This window comes from Condylura cristata, unplaced genomic scaffold (assembly GCF_000260355.1).
Source record: "Condylura cristata isolate star-nosed mole 26May11 unplaced genomic scaffold, ConCri1.0 scaffold00019, whole genome shotgun sequence".
Classification (NCBI taxonomy): domain Eukaryota; kingdom Metazoa; phylum Chordata; class Mammalia; order Eulipotyphla; family Talpidae; genus Condylura; species Condylura cristata.
Window position 1 is genome coordinate 25249095 of NW_004567120.1, and position 22551 is coordinate 25271645.

At 36.0% G+C, this 22551-nt stretch overlaps 1 pseudogene; it reads left to right on the plus strand.

Annotated features, from left to right (window-relative positions):
- Positions 1 to 20109, plus strand: part of LOC101621817 — a 149526-nt pseudogene extending 129417 nt beyond the window's left edge.
- Positions 20110 to 22551: the final 2442 nt, after the last annotated feature.

The window sequence follows — 22551 nt, forward strand, 5'->3', positions numbered from 1 at the left end:
ACTTCCACATGAGTTTGATTCCCGCCTGCCCCGGAGGTGACCACATGGCGTGGCAGACCTCTCCTGACCCGCCCACTGCTCCCCTCAGCAGTGTACTTTGTAGATCTGCCTGTTCTGCTCCCCACTCTGTCTCTGGTGAAGCCTCTCACCGCCCCTGAGCCTCTGGCCTGTACCCCAGTTCTGTATGCACAAATAAATAAGTCTTAAAAAAAATGTAAAAAAAACAATCTTGAAGACAACGTTATATGGACAGAATTCTCTAAATGTTGATCCCAGAATGCTTTTTTAAAGATTATTATCTGACAAATGGGTTAAATTAGTTTGGTAAGATGCTGGGTTAAACAAAGTTACAGATTTCTTTACTGTTGAACTTTTCCAGACTTTCAGTACCTTAATATGCAAAGCAAAATTTCAAGAAGCAGTAGAGACATGCAGGTGTCCTAAGTGTATTTTTACCAAATTAGTTCCACAAAGGACCTGTTTAAAAAAAATCCTCTGTGTGGATTCAATGATACCCCCAATGAAGGAGGAGGAGCAGATTTGCTAATGTAGGGGATCAAATCTTTCTGACACTTGGAACCACAGTGATGCTTCTAAAACGGAAGCTGCTGAGGTTCACTGTACTTGAGAAAATACTAAACAGCATCACATCTGAGGCCTGTTTACTCCACACACAGCTTTATTTTTCTATGCTAACACGATATAACTAGCTGCAAATCAGAGTACTGAATTTGTTTTCATGGTTGCTCAGTGTAGCCACTAAAATTTCAATTGTAACTTTTCCCATTGCTTCAGCAGGTGACAATAGCACTCAATACCGAATTAGGAGGTCAAGCCACAAAGAACGCTCATGGCATTAAGAATCAAACTGAATTAGTGCAGCTGCCATTCATTTACCAGTGTCAAACGCAGAGTAGGTGGTTTTTCAAAATCACAATTTGGCACATCCTGCTCCCAAATACCTTCCTTTCCAACAAACTTTGTGGTAAGTATTGCCCCCTCTAAATATCCATTTAGAAGTGAAAATGCTTCCTGGAAAGTAACAAATGAAATTTCAGATTACAGTTTATTTGTTAAACACTTTACTTCTGTGATATGAGGAATTGAATCCTATATGTTGAAATGGTATAGTGGGTTGGTATAGGGCACTAAATAAAAACTTAAGTACTTCTCAGATGATCACAGACTTCAAGCCACACACACACACTAAAACAAAACAAACAAAAAAGCTTCCTTCACCTTTCTGATTTTTCTTCTCTAATAGCCAGCAACTTTTATCACTATGGATAGAATATCAGACTCGACAAAAGAGTATTATGGCCAGTGTAGAAGGAGGCATAAATCACGTGTTAATAAGGGCTCTCCACTAACTGCCATTAGGAGAAACCATTCAGGTACATACTTGGATTGATAATTAATACCCATAGAATAATTAAAGGCTAAAATATGTGATACTAACTATACAAGTAATATCTTCCAAGGAAAAATTAGTGACAGTGGGATGAAAAAAATCATGAAAACTTAATAGAAGAGGAAAGACTTTGGCTGAGTTTTTGAAGCCCTAAGCCCAGAATGAGAGAGAATGTCATTGTTCATAAAATCAGAGTTAACAATTGGGTTTCATCTCTTTGCTTATAAACAATGGCTGCTGACTGCCTAGAACAATGTGTTGAAAAAGATGCTGAAACTGCTCCCAGACTTAGCATAAAAGAGTGCCATGATAAGTGATATCTACCATAGGCTACAACTATCTTATCTGGGTATAGAAACAAAAGCATCCCAAGGACAATTTTGAGCTGATGCTGATAAAACCAAACATCTGAATCCCACTTGAGCGAAGATAAATCAATAGAATATATTCTCCTTCACTGAGAAATTCTTACCCCACATTTAGAGAACTTTAAATAAGGACTTTCCATAGCCATCTATCAGCATTACCTCTTCAACAGATAGGAAGGTGTCACCTTGTGACAAGGGGAAATTTAATATTTAGTTGAGTTCAAGCCATCTCTAATGATTTAAAAAATAATTAACATGGGCTCAGATAGAAAAATTATGTATGCAGTGAGAATGCTAAAATACAGTCTGTTTAAATGTCTGAGAACTAAAAGGATCTACCTCCATTTCGTGCCAATTTCTGGCTCCACACCAGATGGGCCTACTAATGGCTATGGTTCTGTGGGTTCTACAAGGAATTGGAGAGATAGAAAAGTTCCATTTTATGCTTCTCCTCACTACCCTTAACATGGTTCTTCTCATAATTATATCTCATCAAAAATCAGAGAACTCTTAAATATTTTTCAGTATCTTTGGTATTTATGAACCTAAGATTATATTTAAATATATTATGTTGGGTGAGTTTAGCTTTAATCCCAAACAAATTGTCATATTTCCCTTTAAGAGAACACTTTGCATTCTGTAGTCATAGCAACAAAATGTGCTAGTAGGCTGAAAAACTGACATTTCCCCACTGATGTTTATTATTCATGATGCAGACACCATTTCCCCCATCACCTCCATCAGCACTAAAGGGTCTCTCCATTTAAATGTAAATTGACCATAAAATATAAAAGGCTCCAATTTTACTGGCGATGAACAGTGTTTGTCTTTGCCATGCTTTTTTTTTTTATCCTCTCTGCTTCTGATTCAATACCTCCATAAAGGAGATGCTCTTTAAAAGTAGGAGCATTTGACATTCCACCAAAATCCAGGGCCTTTCTTATGAACATAATATGCCAAAAAAAGAGAGAAAACTGTCTCACCAACAAAGGGAATAACCTTAGTTAATATTTATACACATTAATCTATACTTTTCACACTACTTGCACAAATATCTTAATCAGCTGCTTCTTGTAGACTCTAGATAGGCTCAAAATGCAACACTTTCTTAATAGCCTTCAAAACAAAGGTAAACACAATGAATTTGAGAAACGGAAAGTTCAGGTACAAGGATGTCCTTACCACTACTATTCAAAATAGTGTTAAAAGCCCTAACTAGAGCATACAGGCAAAATAAAGATAAAAGGAATGCACATTTTTAAAAAATAAGTAAAAGTATCACTATTTGCAGATTATGTAATAATATATATAGTCAGTGTTAAAGAATCCACTAAAACAAAAACCAAATTATGAAAAATAATAGATCGGTAAATGGCAGGCCAGAAAATCAATATCAATTGTCTCTTGGTTTCTACATGCAAACAATGAGTTAGAAGGAAAAAAATCAAGAAAAATATTCCATTTACAGTATCTAAGATCTAAGTACCTAGCAACAGACCTAACAGAGAAGGTGAAAACTCTATTTAATGAAAATCATAAGCTATTGCTAAAAATAAGAAAAGAGAAAGTGAAAGATATTCCATGCTCAAATATTAGAAAAATTAGCATTGTTACAATGGCCATCTTATCCAATGTACTGTATATATTCAATCCAATCCCTATTAAAATTTCAATGAATTCCTTCCCAGAAACAAAGCCAAAAACTACTGAAATTTATATTGAACCACAAAATATCCCAAACACCCAAAGCAATCTTGACAAAAAAAAAAAAAAAAAACTGAGAGGAATGAAGGTATCATCCTCCCAGACTTTAAGCTATACAAAGCTACCATAATCAAAACAGTATGGTATTGCAATAAAAATAGACACACAGACCAATGGAAAAGTACTGAGAGTCCAGAAATAGTCCACCCTTACCATGGAGAGTTAATTTATGACAAAACTGTCAAGAGTATACAATGGACAAAGGAGTCTTTTCAACAAATGTTGTTGGGAAAATTGCACAGCCAAATGCAGAAAAATGAAACTAGAAAATTTTTACACCAGACACAAAAACTAACCCCAAACGGATAAAAGACATAAGTGTAAGCCAGAAACCAATGAAATACATAAAAGAAAACATAGGCAAATACTCTGGATTTAGTGGCTTTGGCTTTAATGTTATCTCTGGGGACTCATCTCCAAAGGCACGGGAAACAAAATCACAAACAAATGGGGCATCAAGCTAAAACGTTACTTCACCGTGAAAGAAGCTATCATTAAGATGCAAAAACTTCTTACCAAAGAGAAGGAAATATCTGGAAACCATACATGGGACAACCATACAATCATATCCAAGACCTAAAAACACAACTCAACAAAAAGAAAACATACAACACAACATAAAGAAAACAAGTAACCCAGTTAAAAGACTAAAAGATCTGAATAAGCACTGAAAATCATAGCAATAGCTTATGATTTTCATTAAATAGAGTTTTCACCTTCTCTGTTAGGTCTGTTGCTAGGTACTTAGATCTCAGATACTGTAAATGGAATATTTTTCTTGATTTTTTTCCTTCTAACTCATTGTTTGCATGTAGAAACCAAGAGACAATATACAGACTTCAAACAACAAACAGGTACATGAAAATATGCTCGTCATCTCTTAACATCATGCAAATGCAAATTAAAACCACATCAAGATACCACCTCACACCTCAGAAACGTCTGATATCAAAAAATAAAGAATCAACAAATGTTGGCAAAGGTATACTGTTTGTGGGAATGCAGACTGGTCCAGCCCCTATAGGAAACAACGTGAAGTTTCCTTAAACTATTAAAAATAGATATATTATCCACCAATTTCAAACTGCACTTTCAAAAATAGACATATCATATGATCAGTATATCCAAAGAACGCAAAAACACTAATTTGAATGGATATAGGCTATGTTCACTGCAGTTCTATTTACAATAACCATGTTATAGAAAAGAACTAATTGCCCAACAAATTAATGGATAAACACAATGGAATGCTACTTAGGTATGAAAAGAGATGAAATCTTGCAACATCATGGATGGAACTGGGGAGGATTATGGTAGTGAAATAAGTCAGAAAAAAAAACAAAAGATAAATACCAAGTGACCTTACTCATATGTGGTATATAGGAAAACAAAATAAAGGTACAGACAAAACTAAACCAAAACAAATCCTAGAAATAAGACTGAAGAACTGAGGTTACTAGAGAGGGAGAGGGAGGTTGGGGACACAATGGGAGCAGGCCCAACGGTCTGTAGTGAAGGACTATGGATGAAGGTGGTGGGTGTGGTGTGCTAACATACATCTGAAGATGTGTGAATCTATTCCCCTAAATCATACACATGTTATAAACCAATGCCACCTCAATTTATAAAAGGCAACACAACCAACCTGCTTCCAGTTTAGAAACAAGACTTTTGACACACCCTTCAAGAGCAATTCATAAAATGATGGTTTTCCTCATCCAAACACACTTTCCTCAGACAACCTGTTCAGCACATATTTTCTTCTTTCCAGAATGGAGGATCCAAAGAAGGTAAGACTATCAGTCCATTCTACAGCTGTATGGCATGAAACCATGGCGGCAAGTACAGTTAGTGGACTCCTCTTCGTTCATTTATATTTTGAGTTTTTAAGTAAGCAATGAATAATCTTTTTGTTATTCAGTATTTAAGAAATCTACTAGACAGAGTTGAGAGTTTGGTCTAAATGTAAATTTATTTTATTTAAAAATTAAATAATTTCATATACTTGAAGAATGTTTTCTTGAATGATTTGGAAAATTATTCCAAGGTTAAGCCAAATTCCAAGCCATTGGAACTCTGAAGTACTTTCATATAAGTGGAGAGTACTACAAATAATCAGAAGGCTACGGGTATGGAACAGAAATTGTCCTCATTTCCTTTAATTGTGATATCGACTTTTCTAATTCATAGGCATCTATTCCTGTTATAAGTAGAGGCCTTAAAAAGGAAAACACTGATAATTGTTTCTTTCTTCACTTCTATAACTGCTGTTGTTAATGCTCTTGTGGGACCTCAAATTATATAATGGGAACATCAATGATTACAGTAGCAGCAAGACAGTATTAGGTATTCAAGCAATAAAATCAGATGTACCTTGATTTGAGTCTTTTGCTATGTGATTCACTACTTATATGATCCTCAGAGGATAAACTTAACATTTCTGGGCTTTACTTTCTTCACTTGTAAAATATTTATCAGTGTTCATTTCACTTAGCCTTGAGAACATTAAATAAGAATATATGTGTTAACTGCTCAGCCCAATATCTGAGATACAGTGCTTACTTAATGTTAGTTATATTGATATAAGAGCAGACATTAAGCATGGATTTCCCCTTGAAAGTTATTGTTTATACCAAGGCCTTAATATAAGATAGTTTATTGATATTTACCTCTTTAATTTCCTCAAAAAAAAAAAAGAGGGGATGAAGAAGTCATTATGAGATAACCGAATCATCAACTCTGCCATTGAGTAATTTTCAACATATTCACAGTATCTTTATAGGATCATAAATAACAGTCACATAGTTAGAAATAGTCCCAGATATATGCAGTAATCTTGATTTTGAATATTAACAACAAAGAGTATCTATTTAAGGAACTCTTTCTTGATCTAGTTGGAAATTCTCTAATTTTTTTTTTATTGATAAACTACAGATCCATGATTGTTTTAAAAATTCTTGACAGAGTCGGGAATAGCATAATATGAGCATCATATTTGGAAATGGTTTTAGAAATTTGCTAATCTGAAGATTCATTTTTAAAAGCAACAACAACAAAAAAAAAATACATGCCTCTTAATTGATAAGCCCAAGGTGATAAAGTTAGAGAATTATGGACTTAACCCCAAACCCAAGCCTACTGGCTCCCAATCCATTCTGAGAAGTGTTAGTTCTGTTAACAGCCATTAAAAAGCACCTCTGGGGCCTCCCTGGTGGCACAGCAGGTTAAATCACAGTGCTAAGAAGCTAAGCCACTTTAGCATGAGTTCGATCCCCAGCCCCAGAAGTGAGCCACATGGCACAGCAGACCTCTCCCAACCCTCAGCAGTATACTTCGTCAGTCGTCCTGTTCTGCTCCCCACTGTCTCTGGTGAAGCCTCTCACTACCCCTGCACCTCTGACCTATACCCCAGTTCTGTGTGCATAAAATAAATAAATCTTTTAAAATAATTTTAAAAATCACCTCTGAAGGATTGGATGGTTGGAGCACTTATCCACTGACCTCCTATTGTGATAGGAAGTTGTCTTGGATAGGACAGGACAGAAGTGCTTTTTACGCTGGCCTGGGAGCTGGACTCCTCCAACCCCTGGTCAGTGGAGCAGAGGACAGCAGGTGGGATGCTGCCAGCTCATGTACCTGTTACATGTAGGAAGTTGGGATCAGACTGAGGGACTGCACCCCTCTTTGTGACAGTCTCTGTTAATCTTCTGGTCTATGATTCTGAGCAAACTCCAGAATCTGCTTTTTTCTCTGTAGGCCAGGTTTTGTTTAACCACCACTATCTCTGACATGTTTTTGACTTTTCTCCTTCTACTCAGCAAGGGCAACAATGCAGTATCTCTACTGATGAACAAAGATAGGACACTCCTTGAGTGCTTCACTTCCATCAAGGTATCTGGAAGTTTCCCAGGTAGCTGAATATAACACCTTGTTCCAGCAGTTTGGATGTTTGAGGCAATTTTGGTGAAGAAATTCACATGAATATTCACGATCAATTTTATCTTAAATATTATAAAAAAGAATTTGCTAATCTTTCTTAGATCTAATTGTGAATTATCTATTTTTAAATATAACTTCTCTTCTTTGATGATGAAGAACCACTGATCTCCATGATTATGCAAAAGTATCCCAGAGCCCCAAAAGGGAAAATGAATGTTCTAGGATGCAGTTCTTTCCTCCCATTTATTCTCAGAAGTAAATTTGCCTATTTATTATAGTCTTCTACCTTCATAATCATGGTCATTTCTATTGGGCAAAGTAAAAGAACAGTGCTCAATTCTAAGATTCTTTACAAAATGATTCAGCATTATTTGGTCCTAGTGGTAATATTTAAGTCATGTTCTTACTTATGCTATAATTAAATTAAATTAGTTTCCCTCCCACCCCACCCCATCCCCAATGTTGCATATAATTGCTGTGCTTTGAATTACCATTTATTCTAAAAAAACTGAGTCATCTCATAAAGAAACTACTAACACGGCTGTTAAAGTAACACCAAAAAACTGTAGAATGAATAAACTGCAGAGGTCAAGAGGAGAGAAGAGAAATCATGAAGTCATTGCTATTTAATTATAATGTTTAATTTCTTTTTTATTCACTATATAGCTATATATATAGTTCTAGAAATAGTATGTGATATTGTCACATGAAGAAGATACACTCACTGTTCTCCAGGAACAATACATATATTGAAGCAACAGTAAAGAACTCAGAAAATTTTCCAATTTTCCACTCAAACTGCATCTCCAAGCAAAAATATTATATTGTAATATTTTGGCTATTCTAGAAAGGACAACAATGAAATATTTACAACAAAAGGAACGAACAGCAATGGCAATGACACTGAGATGGTAAAATCAAAGTAAATATGGGGGCCCTCCCTGGTGGCGCAACAGGTTAGGACACAGGACTGCAAGCATAACAGCTGCTTCAGTGCAAGTTCGATCCCCAGCCCCAGAGATGACCCACATGGCGCGGCAGACCTCTCCTGACCCATCCGCTGCTCCCCTCAGCAGTGTACTTCCTCAGTCGGCCTGTTCTGCTCCCCACTCTGTCTCTGGTGAAGCCTCTCACCGCCCCTGAGCCTCTGGCCTGTACCCCAGTTCTGTATGTATAAATAAATCTTTAAAAAAAAAAAAGAAAGTAAATATGTTGGGTCACATATCACCTAGGAAGGGGCGTAGTAGTTGATAAGACTACAAGAGCAGACTCAGCCAGATCACAGATTGAAGAATTTTGACTTAATTTAGTAGCTTATGGAGCACCACTGATGATTTCTGAACTGGAAAGTCATATAAGATTGTTTGAGGAAGGGTAATCTTCCACAGTATATGGAAGGTGAGAAGGAATGTGAGAGGAGAGGGAATTACTGTAGAGGTACAACGCGCACACACACAGGCGCAAATAGGTGTGCAAACATGCAGATGAAAACACACACATCTACATATTATATATACTCTATAGAAATGGAAAAGAACATTGTAATGGTTTTATTTTTTAATTATTACTTTTTGTTAAATATTTTTATTAATTTATATATTTCCTATCATTGTTCATTTTTGTACAATGTTTGCTTTCTCCTCTCAGTACTCGTAAAATTGCAGTCCTCGTAAAATTCCCACCACCAATTCACCCACGATCTGTAGAACCCATGACCCTCCCTGCTTTGAACCCTCTCCATCCTCCTCCCCTGTAGGCTGTCTGTTTATACTTGCCTGTTAATTTTGTTTATATTGTTAAATATTGAAATAAAATTGGTTAAAATATAAGCTTTCTGGTTTACAGCATGATCATTTGATATCTATACATATTACATTTTGATCACCACCAAAAGTCTAGTTTCCACTCAACAACATCTAATTGTGGTAAAAATAGCATTTTGGAAACATAACTTTTCTGATCCAACATTTCAATCTCTTGAGATGAGAGCATGAGTATGTTTCCTCAGCAGGTCTCCCAGTTCTTGTGGAATTCTAACATTGTAAGCAATCTCCATGTTGAGTGTGATCAGTAATTAAAACACATGTGTTTTGTCTTGGTATAGCACTGCTCTTAAACCCCAGCCAACCTTTCACCTACCGCTCAAAAGAGCAACTCCTGGCTGCACTGGACCATTTGTAATATGATGCTAATTCTAAAATGATACCTTCCTAAGACAGTGTTCAAGTGTTTATCTTATGCACTGAATTTTACAAAATAAACTCTATCAATCTTTGATTTCTGTGTCTTGTGATTACCTAGATGATATGTTATGAGGCCCTGAGAGCTTGTTAGTACTGGGAATAGAAAGAAGATATCAAAATGATTTATATACCAGAAGTATAATCTATAGAACTTTTTCAGCTCATTGATATTGCTAAACTGGAAAAGTGGAGAACATAAAAAATATATATAAAACTAGAGAAAAAAGCAGATTTGGGGATAGGTAGTGTAATGAAACTTAGACAAATTAAGTTTGAATAGTTAATGAAAAGTCTTCATTTCTAACATGTTACAAGTAGGGATTTGGACCTAGATCAGGGGTCCCCAAACTGATCTGCACATTGGATATAGAAATTGTTTACGGATCAACTTGTTTTCACAGAGGTAACATTAATTTACAACACTGCATAGGTTCAAAGATTACATTGTTTTTCACCACGCCACCACTAAATGTCCAGTCACTACTCACCATCACCCATCACTCCCTCTATCCATTCACTCATCCCTCCTCCTGCTCTGGTAACCACCATTCTGTTGTCACAGTTTAAGGGTTTTTGTTTCTTTACATCACCAATGAATGAAATATGGAATTGAGCCTAGCTAGAGGTTTTGCTATTTTTACTTTTTTAAGAACCAGGTTTTGGGGGCCCTCCCTGGTGGCACAGCACAGTGGGTTAAAGCACAGCACTAAGAAGCTAAAGCCACTTCAGCATGAGTGGATCCCAAAGGTGATCCACATGGTGCGGCAGACCTCTCCTGACCCACCCGCTGCTCCCCTCAGCAGTGTACTTCCTCAGTCGGCCTGTTCTGCTCCCCACTCTGTCCCTGGTGAAGCCTCTCACTGCTCCTGCACCTCAGGCCTGTACAACAGTTCTGGATGCACAAATAAATAAATCTTTTAAAAAAAAAAAAGAGCCAGATTTTGGTTTCATTGATCTTTTGTAATATAGCTTTGATTTCTATTTCATATATTTTCACTCTAATTTTTATTATTTCCTTCCTTCTACTGGCTTTTGGTTCTGATTGTTCTATTCTCTAGTTCCTTATAATTAAGGTTAAATTACTGATTTCAAATATATCTAGTTTCTTAGTGTAGGCATGTATTGCTATATACTCCCCTCTTAGTACTGCTTTTGCTGCATCCTGTAGGTTCTGGGAGATCCTGTCTTCATTTTTATCTATGTCCTGGTATTCTTTTATTTGTCTTTGATTTCTTTATTTACCCAACAGTGAGTCAATGTGTTGTTCAGTCTCCACATAAGAGGTTTTTCCACCATTCTTTTTGTGGTTAATTCCTATAATGATACTACTGTGATCAGAGGGAAAAAAAAAGTTGATTTCAATCTCCTTGTTTGTATTAATGATTATTTTGGTATTCAATATAGGTTCTTTTTCTTGAGAATGTTCCATGTGCACTGGAAAAAGACTGTACACTCAGCTTTTGGGGTGTGCAATGCCCTATAAATGTTTAAGTCCTTCTGGCCTAATTTCTTGTGTAAGGCTGATGCTTCCTTATTGATTTTCTGTCTGATTCATCTTTTTCATTGATATAAGTAGTGATAAAATGTAGTCTTTGCACCTATACCTGTAAATTGATGAAAGTCAGGTGTTAAAATTCCTTACTATTATGTTGCTGTCAGCTCCTGTATTTAGATGTTAATACTTGCCTTATATATTTTGATGTTCCTGTGCTTGGGACATACATGTTGGTATTATGTCTTCCTGATATATTGATCAATTAAGCATTATATAACAATCATCCTTGACTTTACTTTTCAAGGTGGTAATTTAATTTATTTGATGCAAGTATGGCTGTGCATGGATTTTATTTGCTCAAAAAAGAAAAAACTGATAGACTCTAAAACAAAAAAGAACACTGTAGCAGACATTACAGAAATACAGATATCAGACTATTATGAATTGAGATTAGCACCAGAGGAGGGGAGGGTGGGGAACAAAAGAGGAAAGGGTCATTACTGGTCTATGGTAGAGGATTATTAATGCTTTGGGGATAGGCATAGTGTGCTCACTAGATATGAAAAAGCATTACATCATACCGCTAAATTATAACAGTGTTGTTATAATTTACTGTTACTTCAACAAAAATACAATGTTTTAAAAATATTTAAAAATATTAAATTTTTTTAAATGTTTACAAGAAATCACAAAGTATTTGTCTTTTCCTTCTGACTGATGTCACTTAGCACTATCCCATTAACATCCAATCATGCAGTGAAAATGAAAAGATTGTATCTTTTATTTTCCATATTGTATATATACCACATCTTCTTTATTCCATCTATTCATTTGGGGTTATTTATGTTGTTTCCATATTGGTTGGTTATTATGAACAGTTCTGCAATGAACACAGATATGCATATGTCTTTTTGAGTTAGTGTTTCATAGTCTTTAGGTAAATACCAAGAAGTGGGATTAATGGATCATATGGGACTCCTACTTTACATTTTTGGAGGAATCTCCAAGCTGTTTTTCATAATAGCTGCACCAATTTACATTCCCACTACCAGTGGATGAGGGTTCCTTTGCTCTACATCCTCACCAACATTTATTCTGTCTTGACTTTTTGGTGCAGGGTGAAATCTTGTTTTGTGATGCAACATGTGACCTATTCTTGAGAATATTCCATGTGCAATGGAATTTGCATTTCTCAAATGATACAAATGTAGAATGGCTTTACTTCAACAAAAATGTTTCACAAAAATGTGTCTGTTGGCCATCAATATGTCTTCTTTTGTGAGATATACACTTAGATCATCTGACCATTTTTTAATTGGGTTGTATGCTTTGTTTATATATTTTGGATATTATCTCCTTGTCTGATACAGTTTTCAAATATCTTATCCCATTCAGTATACTGCATTTTCATTTTAATGATGATGTCCTTTGCTGTGTAAAAACTTCTTTTTCTTTAAGTATGATTTAGACTCATTTGTTTATGTTTGTTTGTTTCTTTCTTTGCTGTGGAAAGGAATCCAAAATACATCATAAGACCCATGGCAAAAGGATTTTTTTTTACCTACGCTTTCTTCTATATATTTTATGGTTTCAGGTCTCATAGTCAAGTCTTAAAGCCATTTTGAGTTGATTTTAGTATTTGATGTAAATGGTCCAGTTTCATTCTTTTAAAGTGACTGGCCAGTTTTATCAGCACCATCTATTGAAGAGATACTACATTCTTCATTTTATGATCTTGTTCCCTTTGTAATAATTAATTGCCTATATATGTGTGTTTTTATTGTGTTCTTCATTCTTTTTCACTGATCTGTCAGATAGTTTTTATGCCAAAGCCATACTGTTTTATTCATTGTAGTTTTTATGGCATAGTTTCAAGTCAGAGAACATGATACAATTTCTTTTCTCTCTTAGGATTTCATACAAATTTTAAGATTTCTTTGTTTTATCTCTGTGACTAATGCCACTGTGATTTTTATTGGGATTATAGTTAATGTGTATATTGCTTTGGCACAATGAACTTTTTAACAATAACAATTGTTCCAATTCATAAGATCCTTACCTCTTTCCATTTGTTTGTCTTCTTTAATTTCTTTCCATTTTTTTATGTGTACCATATTTTTTTTCCTATATTAAGTTTATTGGTTTCCTGTATAACTGTATGGCTACATTCTATCTCTCCCTTATGTGCACATACCTCACTTCACCCTACACCAAACTTCCTGTGACAATGCCCTATTCTCTTCCTTCCATTATCATCTCTTCCCTTCCCAGTGTTCCCTCTGCTGACCAGTAAATTTTTCATTAAATCTAAGATTTGTTTTTGCTATATTTTACCAATATACATTTTTGGCTATTTATATTTCACAGACAAGTTAAATCAGACGATAACAGTCTTTCATTTTCTGACATTTCTCTTAATATAATCACCCCAAGAGTCAACCATTTTGACCCAAATTGTCATCGCTTCACCTTTTTAAATAGTTGAGCAGTACACTATTGAGTCTATATTCCACAATATCTTTTGTTGGTCGATGGGCACTTGGGCTAGTTCTATGATTTAGCAATTCCTTCACCAGTTTTTAAATTTTCAGTGTATTGATCCTTCACTGTCTTCATCATCACCACCATCAATATTACCCAACAGTCAGTAAAAACTTTTAATATGTGGTAATTTAAACATGATGTTTTATTTACTATCCACAAAAGTCCTATGAAGGACATATTTTATCGTTTAAAAAAAATGAGGCTTACAGAGGTTAAATAATTTTCCCAAGGTCACACACTGGCAGAAGTAGGCCCTGAATCTACAAATATCTGCCTATATAAAGACTAAGGTATGAATTTCTTTTAGGTTCCTAACAATCCAAGTAATTTTTATAACAGAAACTTAATTGTCATTAACTTCTAAAAAATACATCCATATCTGTTCTTTCACCTGAGTCATTCAGAAATGGTATTAGTTTTACAAATGAGAACAATGACATTCATAGAGGTTACATGACTACCTTAAGGTCACACAATTTTACAGATGGAGTCAATAAGCTGGTACGGACATATATTTCATAAAATTTTATTCTGAAATATTGGTGATAACCCACCACCCCCTCCTGGCTAAATCAAATGCCTGTGATCTGTATTACCAAGACACCCTTCTTTGCTTTATCAAAACACTTAGTATACCATTTTTCAATTAGCTGCTTATCTGTCTCCTTTTTTAGATTGTGAGCTTAATGATGACAAGGAATCTTGCCTATTATTATTTACTCCTATATTCAAAAGCTTAAAACTAGCATATAGAAAGGTACTCAATAAGTACTGGTTGAGGTGAAATTAATTTACTGAACCCCTGCAGGTTATCTTTAGAGAAAAGACACGTGAGGGGCCCTCCCTTGTGGCATTAACAGGTTAAAGCACAGCACTATGAAGCTATCACATCTACTGCAACATGAGTTTGATCCCCGGTCAGGTGGGTGACCCACATGGTGTGGCAGACATCTCCTGACCCACCTGCTGCTCTCCTCAGTAGTTTATTTCCATCCATTTGCCTTTTCTGTTCCCCACTCTTTCTCTGGTGAATCCTCTCACCCCCACACCTCTAGTCTGTACCCCAGTTCTGTATGTATAAATAAATCTTTAAAAAAAAAAAAGACACAAAAGGTGAACAACAATCCCTGCTTTGTATCTAGACTAGCCTGAACCTCACAGTATGATTAACTCTATGCCTTCTGATAGTTTTCCAGAAAAGCTGTGAGAAAGAAATTTAGGGCTTCTGTGTATTGCCACAGGGCCTTATAGCTTCTACTTCATGAAACCCAAAAGCTTCCTCTTGATTTGTAATAACATGCTGTAACTAGATAGCACAAATGGGTAAAACAAAGGGTCAATAATAGAGCCAATGTTGTGAGTGTCCCAAGAGGGAACTTGACTGCATTCTCTATCAAGGTACACTGCTCAGAGCACAAAGGGAAAAGAACATAGTGTCATATTGTACTTCCAATGAATTGAACCTAAAACAAGATAATTTCATATTTGCCTAAATCCCTGACATGAAATTGTTTTCTAATAATTTGATTTTTTCACCACAGAGGCAACTTTATAAGCAAACAAAGGTCCTATTCATTTTACTTCCAACTTATTTTTATAGGAGTTATAAAATGTAGACAACATGAAGCCTGAGGAGATTCCAACCAAGACATCGACATTGGTTTGAAGTGAAACCAACCAAATTAAACATTTAAAGATGTGGAAATGACTGCACAAAGTTGCCATTTGTTTCCATAAATGTAGTAAGGTGAAGTAAAAATATCAGAAATATTAGAGAGGAGACTAGAGGATAACACTGTATTTGGGGAGGAGTATAGGAAAGAAAGTGGGATGGATAAGATACATGACGTGTGGATTCCCAAACAAGCTAAACCATGCAAATGTATCCACCCGGAATCCTGTGGCCATCTTCTTTTAAGGCCACAAACAGGACTCTGTGGGGAAGAGTTTTATTATAATCTGACTTGGAAAAACAAGTTTTAGCCTCAAGGGATAATTAGTAAAATTAATGAAACAGTAGTCTAGGGCATTGACACAGGCAGGCTAGTAAAACAAGACTTCAGTGACTTGCTTTGCTGGCTCAGAGAAATCTTTTGAATGCCTTGTCCCATAGTCTGTTGCCAGAACACCCACCACTCCACAGTGGATTTGCTGTATGCTAAGCAAAGGAGGAAAACGACCTCCTAGAAATTCTGCAGGAAGCATTTTGAATACTGAATTTTACATGTTCGGATAGATCTTTAAAATAACAGGAATTTTTATCCCCATTTTTAAGTTTTTGAAAAACAGGCCAATTCAGGAAATGAAAGAACAAGATGATAGTCATGAAGGAACAGAAAGATTTGAAACACAGTTTTCAAAGAAACTAAAGTCAGAAATCAGATAGATGAGTTATCATGTCAAGGTTTTCATAAAAAAATACAAATTGGGCCAATATTGAATATAATCTGAAGTACTCTCAGAAGATACCTGGGTCAGAGACCTAGAAAAAAGGTACTTTCTGCCACACACTTAAAGCAAGTGGACAATGACAACACAATGTAAACTTCCAAGAGTTCTTTCACCACCCTTAAAGGGGCAATTGTGGGCTCTTACTTTACTTTTTCTAGAGAATAAGAAACACACACTTGCCCATTCTATTCCCAGTCACATTTTAGAGCTACCTCATTGTCATAAGAATCTGTCTCTTGAAATCACTGATTCAAGAATCCAACTCTCCGACACAACTTCCTGTTCTTCCAGTTCACTCTTTCATACGTCTTCACATAAATAGCTCTTCTGTTTCACGAAGACCAAACTGACCACTTCATTTTCTCTCCAAGTTCCTTCCTACTTTATTTCTCCCTATTCATAATATAGCTGATAGTTCATCATTAATATCAATCTCCTTAAAATGCTACTAACACTCTTTCCTTTCCCTTCCTTTATGCCATGAGTAAAATATAACACTGGATGAACTCTATTATCCCATGAAACTGAGACAGCAATTGAAAGGATGACAGACAGAATTCCAGAGTCGAGAATATTAGGCATTGCTTATAAACATAGGACAAATTATCAATGTGGCACCAAACACTGGGAAAGTCTTGTTACATTTCTCTAGTGAGCTTGTTTTCTACTTTCTGCAAGAACTGATTTTTATCTTTTTCTTTCTTCTAATTCACCAAATTCACCTTTCCCTCCTGCTAATCTCCCTCTTGAGAATGCTCTTGCCTCATATCTCATATAGAAAATAGCTCTCAGATAGGCATTACCTGATCTTTTATACCAAATAGTCAATCTATGTTCATCTTCTGCTTGAATTATAATGGAAAAGTAGCTCTCAAACTAACAAAAACCAGATTTGTTGCATGGGTTCTGCTCAGCCTGTCTCTTCTCATCTTTCTACAGGAACTTAAAATCAGGGTTATTAACTCCCAGGTAAAATAAAATTCTTCCTTGATCACCCTTTTTGTTTCTGTTTGTGAGCTACTGATTCTCAAGAAAGTCAAGCTTTCTATATACTAACTTCTTAACTTCTCATTCACGTTTCCATGGTTTGATCACTATACTAAAATATCTTTTGCTAAAATAGTCCCTATTAACTTCTATGCTGCTAGTTATATTAGAGTTTTCAGTTCTTACTTACTTGACTGACGTTGATATTTGTAAAAAGTACCACCTGTTTCTCATTAATCTGTGGCAAAATACAAAAGCCTTAACAAAGCCCATAACTATCTACCACTGATAAACATACATTCTCTAGGAAAATCTCCACCCAGCTTTTCCTATCCACTAAGATCCAGTTCTACTAGCTTACTTCCAGGTTTTTAATCAATATCTCAATGCCTTGCACCAGCTGTTCCTTCTGTTTAGAATGTTTTTCCTAACTAATCCCTAATTATTTGTCAGTACTCTGCTTAAATGTTTCTTACTCAAAAGTAAATTATCCCAACATTTTATTTAAATTAGATCATGTCAGAATGTGTCACTATAAATACAGTATTATAGTTGTTTATCTAACATGTATTGTTCACTTCGTGACTACTTTTAGTTCCTCACTTTTAGTTCCTCACTCACTGTATGCCCAGCAGCTAGGACAGTGCTATTACATGGCAGATAATAATTCACTAATGAAGGAGTGAATCAAAAATAAGGCATTAGTGGAATTCTCAGTGGTAACAATAAGGTGTCTTTTATTACCACCGTTATCTAATATATCTCTAAAAGTTTTTACCAACTCAAAATGGCACAATAAAAAAAGAGGTTAATAACTGGAAAGGTTGAGACAAGAGTCTCTATGTACTCACTGCATAATGAAAACAGCAAGGCACCATTAAAAAAATTAACAGAATCCTTATCATGAATAAATAAAATAATTTCAAACCAAACATATTAAAAAACTATTTCATTATCTACTAGCTAGAAAGTAGACTGTAGAAAAGATTTATTACAAAGAGTACCAGAACAAATTGAATGCTTAGGCATAAGTAACTTCAGATACCAAAGCAAACGTGGCTCTGGGCTCTTCTCTGAAAACAATGAGGACCAACATATAGAGAAACTATGTAGAAACGCCCAGAGGCGGGCAGCCACCTTACCTGCTGCAAGCTCTTTACTTGGGCTACTATTCCTCTCCTCTGACTCAGTTCCCGGGAGGCCTCCTTTCCATAGTCAAAAACTGTCTCTCTCGAGGGGCGCCCGTGAGGAGCTTTAACAACCTTGACTTGAAGCCTTTGGTGTACTCGCTCTTTCTTTGCCTGAACTATACTTGATCCTCACCACAAGCAGTGGACGCAAGTGAGAGGCCTGTAGAAGCAGAAATGAAGGCAACTTGGTCTTTTCCGCCCCCTGGTCTCCTCAAAGGTAGTGCGCATGTGCCTTGTGCGACTCAGAAGCAGCTGACGTAGTTTCCGCTGTGTCCTGTAAGCAATAATGGATGACGTAGACAATGAGTTCCCAGGTGTTACTAGCCTGCATCACTGAGTGGTCTTGATACTCAAAGACAAATTCCCCTAAGACTATCTCCAAACAAGGGAACAAAGTCAAGCTACACTTGAACTTCAAGGCCAGAGGCCTGTACAAGGACTATAAAGATTTGATTATAATGAAGACTATGAATTTAAAGGAGGCAAAATGGAAATCAGCAAAGATTTCCAGGACACCGTTTTGGGACTTCAGATAAACATCTTAGGTAAAAAAGACAACCTGCCTGTTCAATTCTGTGACATATGTGGATTGCCTATTAAAATTTGTGGCATAATGAGTCCATTCAAGCATTGATATTTTGTTATGATTGTGCTATTTTACATGGAAAAATAAGATAAGCTGTGTCCAGGTTGTAATGATCCTGTGTAGCAAACTGAGTAGTGCACATGAGGGTCTCTCTTCACGTGCAGCATTGTTCAAAGGAGCACGAGGCCATTTTTGTCTCAGAGAGACACGTAGGCTCACATCAACCACTGCCATATGAGGAGCTGAAAAACCTGTTACTCGCGCATCACTTGAAAATGTTTGTATTCCTGTTACCCCACCACTAACTGAAATCCTTGATTGTTTTATAATGTTGCCAGACAAGTGCCATATGAGCCTTACTCTGCCAAAGCAGCACTTCTTTATGCCACTACCCCCTTTGCAACACATACCACAGGAGCACTATAATCATCCAAATGAGGATATTCATGTCCCTCCAACAGAAATGCCCCTGACTCCACCTCCACTCATTTTGCCAGTCAGGAAACCTTTCATATTTCAAAACAAACACAGCAACTTAGTAAATGTCCCTGTTCAAGATGACTCAAGTTCAGTTGCTAAAGAACCACCACCTCCTGCATTCCTGCATTGGCACCTGCATTCCTGCTCACCACCATCATGAACATCAGGATCAACCAATGGTACCACACCCTCATCCTATTATGCCTCCACAGCAACATTATGCACCACTCCTAACTGCTCCACCACAATTAACCATCCAATGCCACATCCTTTCCAGGCCACAAGTCCTCACTTGGTTTATAGCTAAGCTCCACCTCCACCAACGACCTCCTCTACATCACCAATAGCCCCATCCCTCTGGGCATATTATTGCCCAGATGCCACCTTTTATAGATCACCTCCCTCTTGGCGGTCCCCCAGCAAACATAGTGGTCTGCCTGTAACTGCAACCCATCCTCACCACTATAATCGTAACTTTTTACCACAGTTCATTGAAGATCAAGGAACTCTGAGCCTTCCATTTACACAACTCTGGGAATGAGTCTTGGTATATGGTTTGTGCCAATAGGGCACAAAAATACAGGGCCCATCTTTTCACATCCTACTTCCTGTACCACATCATTCAGATCAGACAACCTGTTGGCCATATGACCAATGATAATAGTAATTTGAACTGAAGGCATGATGAGTATAAAAACTTAAGTGTAGTCAACCTTTTAATTAAGCTTTGACTGTTTGGGGAAGAAAACACAACTTTCACTAAAATGACTACAAGCACTCAGGGTCTTGTCTCTTTTAACTTCAGATCTGATTTCAAGTACTATACTATAGTGAAGACAAGTGGCTGAGCTGAGCACAGCTATGTTTTAATAACTTTATCCTCCCCAGTGTGGTACATTGAGTGGCCATTTGTGCAAAACATTTGAGAAAAAAAGTGCCATCATTCCACTTTCTAGAATATTGCTTTTGTTAAACACAATGTTTAGCTTTTCTTGTGATACATTTTGTTAATCTGTATAAAAGGTTCAAATCTCAATATGGTTGAAAAAGAATAGAGAAAATTTGTATTCATAATAAAAGCAAAATAAAAATACAACATCAAATCCAAATATGACAGAGGTTGTCCAGTACAGAAAAAAATTTGACTTTGTTGAATGAAAAGTTGAACGCAAGTCTCCATGTATCTTTGGTAACATGTAAGTTTTTTTTTAAAATAATGCAAGTTCATTTATTTATTTAACATAAAAGAACTGGGGTGTAGGCCAGTGGTGCGGGGGCAGGGGTATGAGGATTCACCAGAGACAGAGTAGGGAGCAGAACAGACAGATTTACTGAAATACACCACCAAGGGGAGCAGCAGGAGAGACAGGAGAGGTCCACTGTGCTATATATATATATATATATATGCACATATACATATGTATGTATGTATATACACATATACATATATTGCTAAATATTCCTAGGAGAACAAAACTATTTGGGTTGGAAATACTGCCATAAGACAACTGTAACTGTGTGGGGTGACAGAGTATCACAAATATAAATATAGAATTATTCATAAATAAATGCATCAAACACACACACACACATCTACACAAAATACACCCTTTACTCCTTTTCTCTGCCTTAACCAGAATATTATATTGATGCCATTTCTAAATAAAGAAAATTCCCAAGCCTGATCAGAGCCTGAGCGTAAGGGAGATAGTAAGACTTAAATTGGAAATAAAACTATTTTTATTTAGTTTAGATTGAGTTTTTTGATACACAAAATCAGATATTATTTTAAAGCTCACAAGTGACCAAAAATCTATGATATCTGCCTAATATTTTACTCAGGGCAAGAAACATCCAACAAAGCATGCATGAAGGCAGTAATGGCAATAAATATAATTGATTATTGTATTCTTTATGAACATAAAATCTATCTCATGAGTATACAAATTGAATGAGCCATGGTATTCCAGAGAAAAGTTAATATGCAGAAATATTAACAATACAAATCTTTGCAAAATTACCTGCATTTGAAATCAAGGAAATAAACCATGCAAAATAGTCACACAAATGAAAATAGGAGTTTACACTGGTTTCAAGCTTCTTGCTAAAATATATTAGATCAATACATAGAAAATTCTTAGGAAAGAGAGTATAATTAAAGAATACTAGGTCTGGGCAAGCTTTTATTCAAATATGAAAGTAACTGAGTACAATTTTCAACAAGCAAGAATTCAGGAAATAAGAGTGGATATGAGCAATTCTGAGAAAGATATTTAACTTCAAAATCAAGCCAAAGTAGAAAAGCATGGCAAAAACAATGTGAGAGGACAATATTAAACATTCAATGAATCAATTAATTAGTAATAAGACTAAGATTAAAAAATGATTGGAATTACAGATCGCACAAGCACAAAGATATAGGCTTATATACATATGGACAAATTAGAGAACAAACCCAGAAAGTGTTAACAGTTGCAGAGGAAGGGAAGAGGTAACCATCACTGGTTGCCTGCCAATATCTATTCTCTATGTCTTCCTTACTAGTAAACTCCACATTTATTTGGGGAAGCAGTGTGTCTAGCAGAAGGTATTTGCAGATTTTCTTCAGTCTTATCTGGACATACAACCTAAATCTGGTCAGTTAGATACAAGTAAATCTTGCCAGATTGTACTTCCAGTAAAGCTTTTTTAAAGGTGATATACTTGGTTGCTTGGCATACTCTTTTCTCTTCTTTGAACATCAGCTTCCTAGAACATTCTGGGTTTAATACCATGAATTGCCAAGCACCAAGATAAATGTCTACATGCTGCAGGTAGTAGAGAAGCAAAATGAAGTAAGCCTGGGTCCCTAAATGAATTGGGTCAGACCAGAGTTCTTACTAAACAAAATGAACAAGCATTTGTGCACTTAGGCCATTTTTAGTAGCACTGGTCTTTATTTGTAGACAGATGCATTCTCAAGTCATTGAGATGCCATAAAGTAGGGCATAAGAGAAAGATATACTTCTTGTACACAGTTTTATATTGTTAACAGGCCATGCTGTGTGAATACGTTCCTTTGTTAATCTAGTAAGTAATATACTTAACATGGAA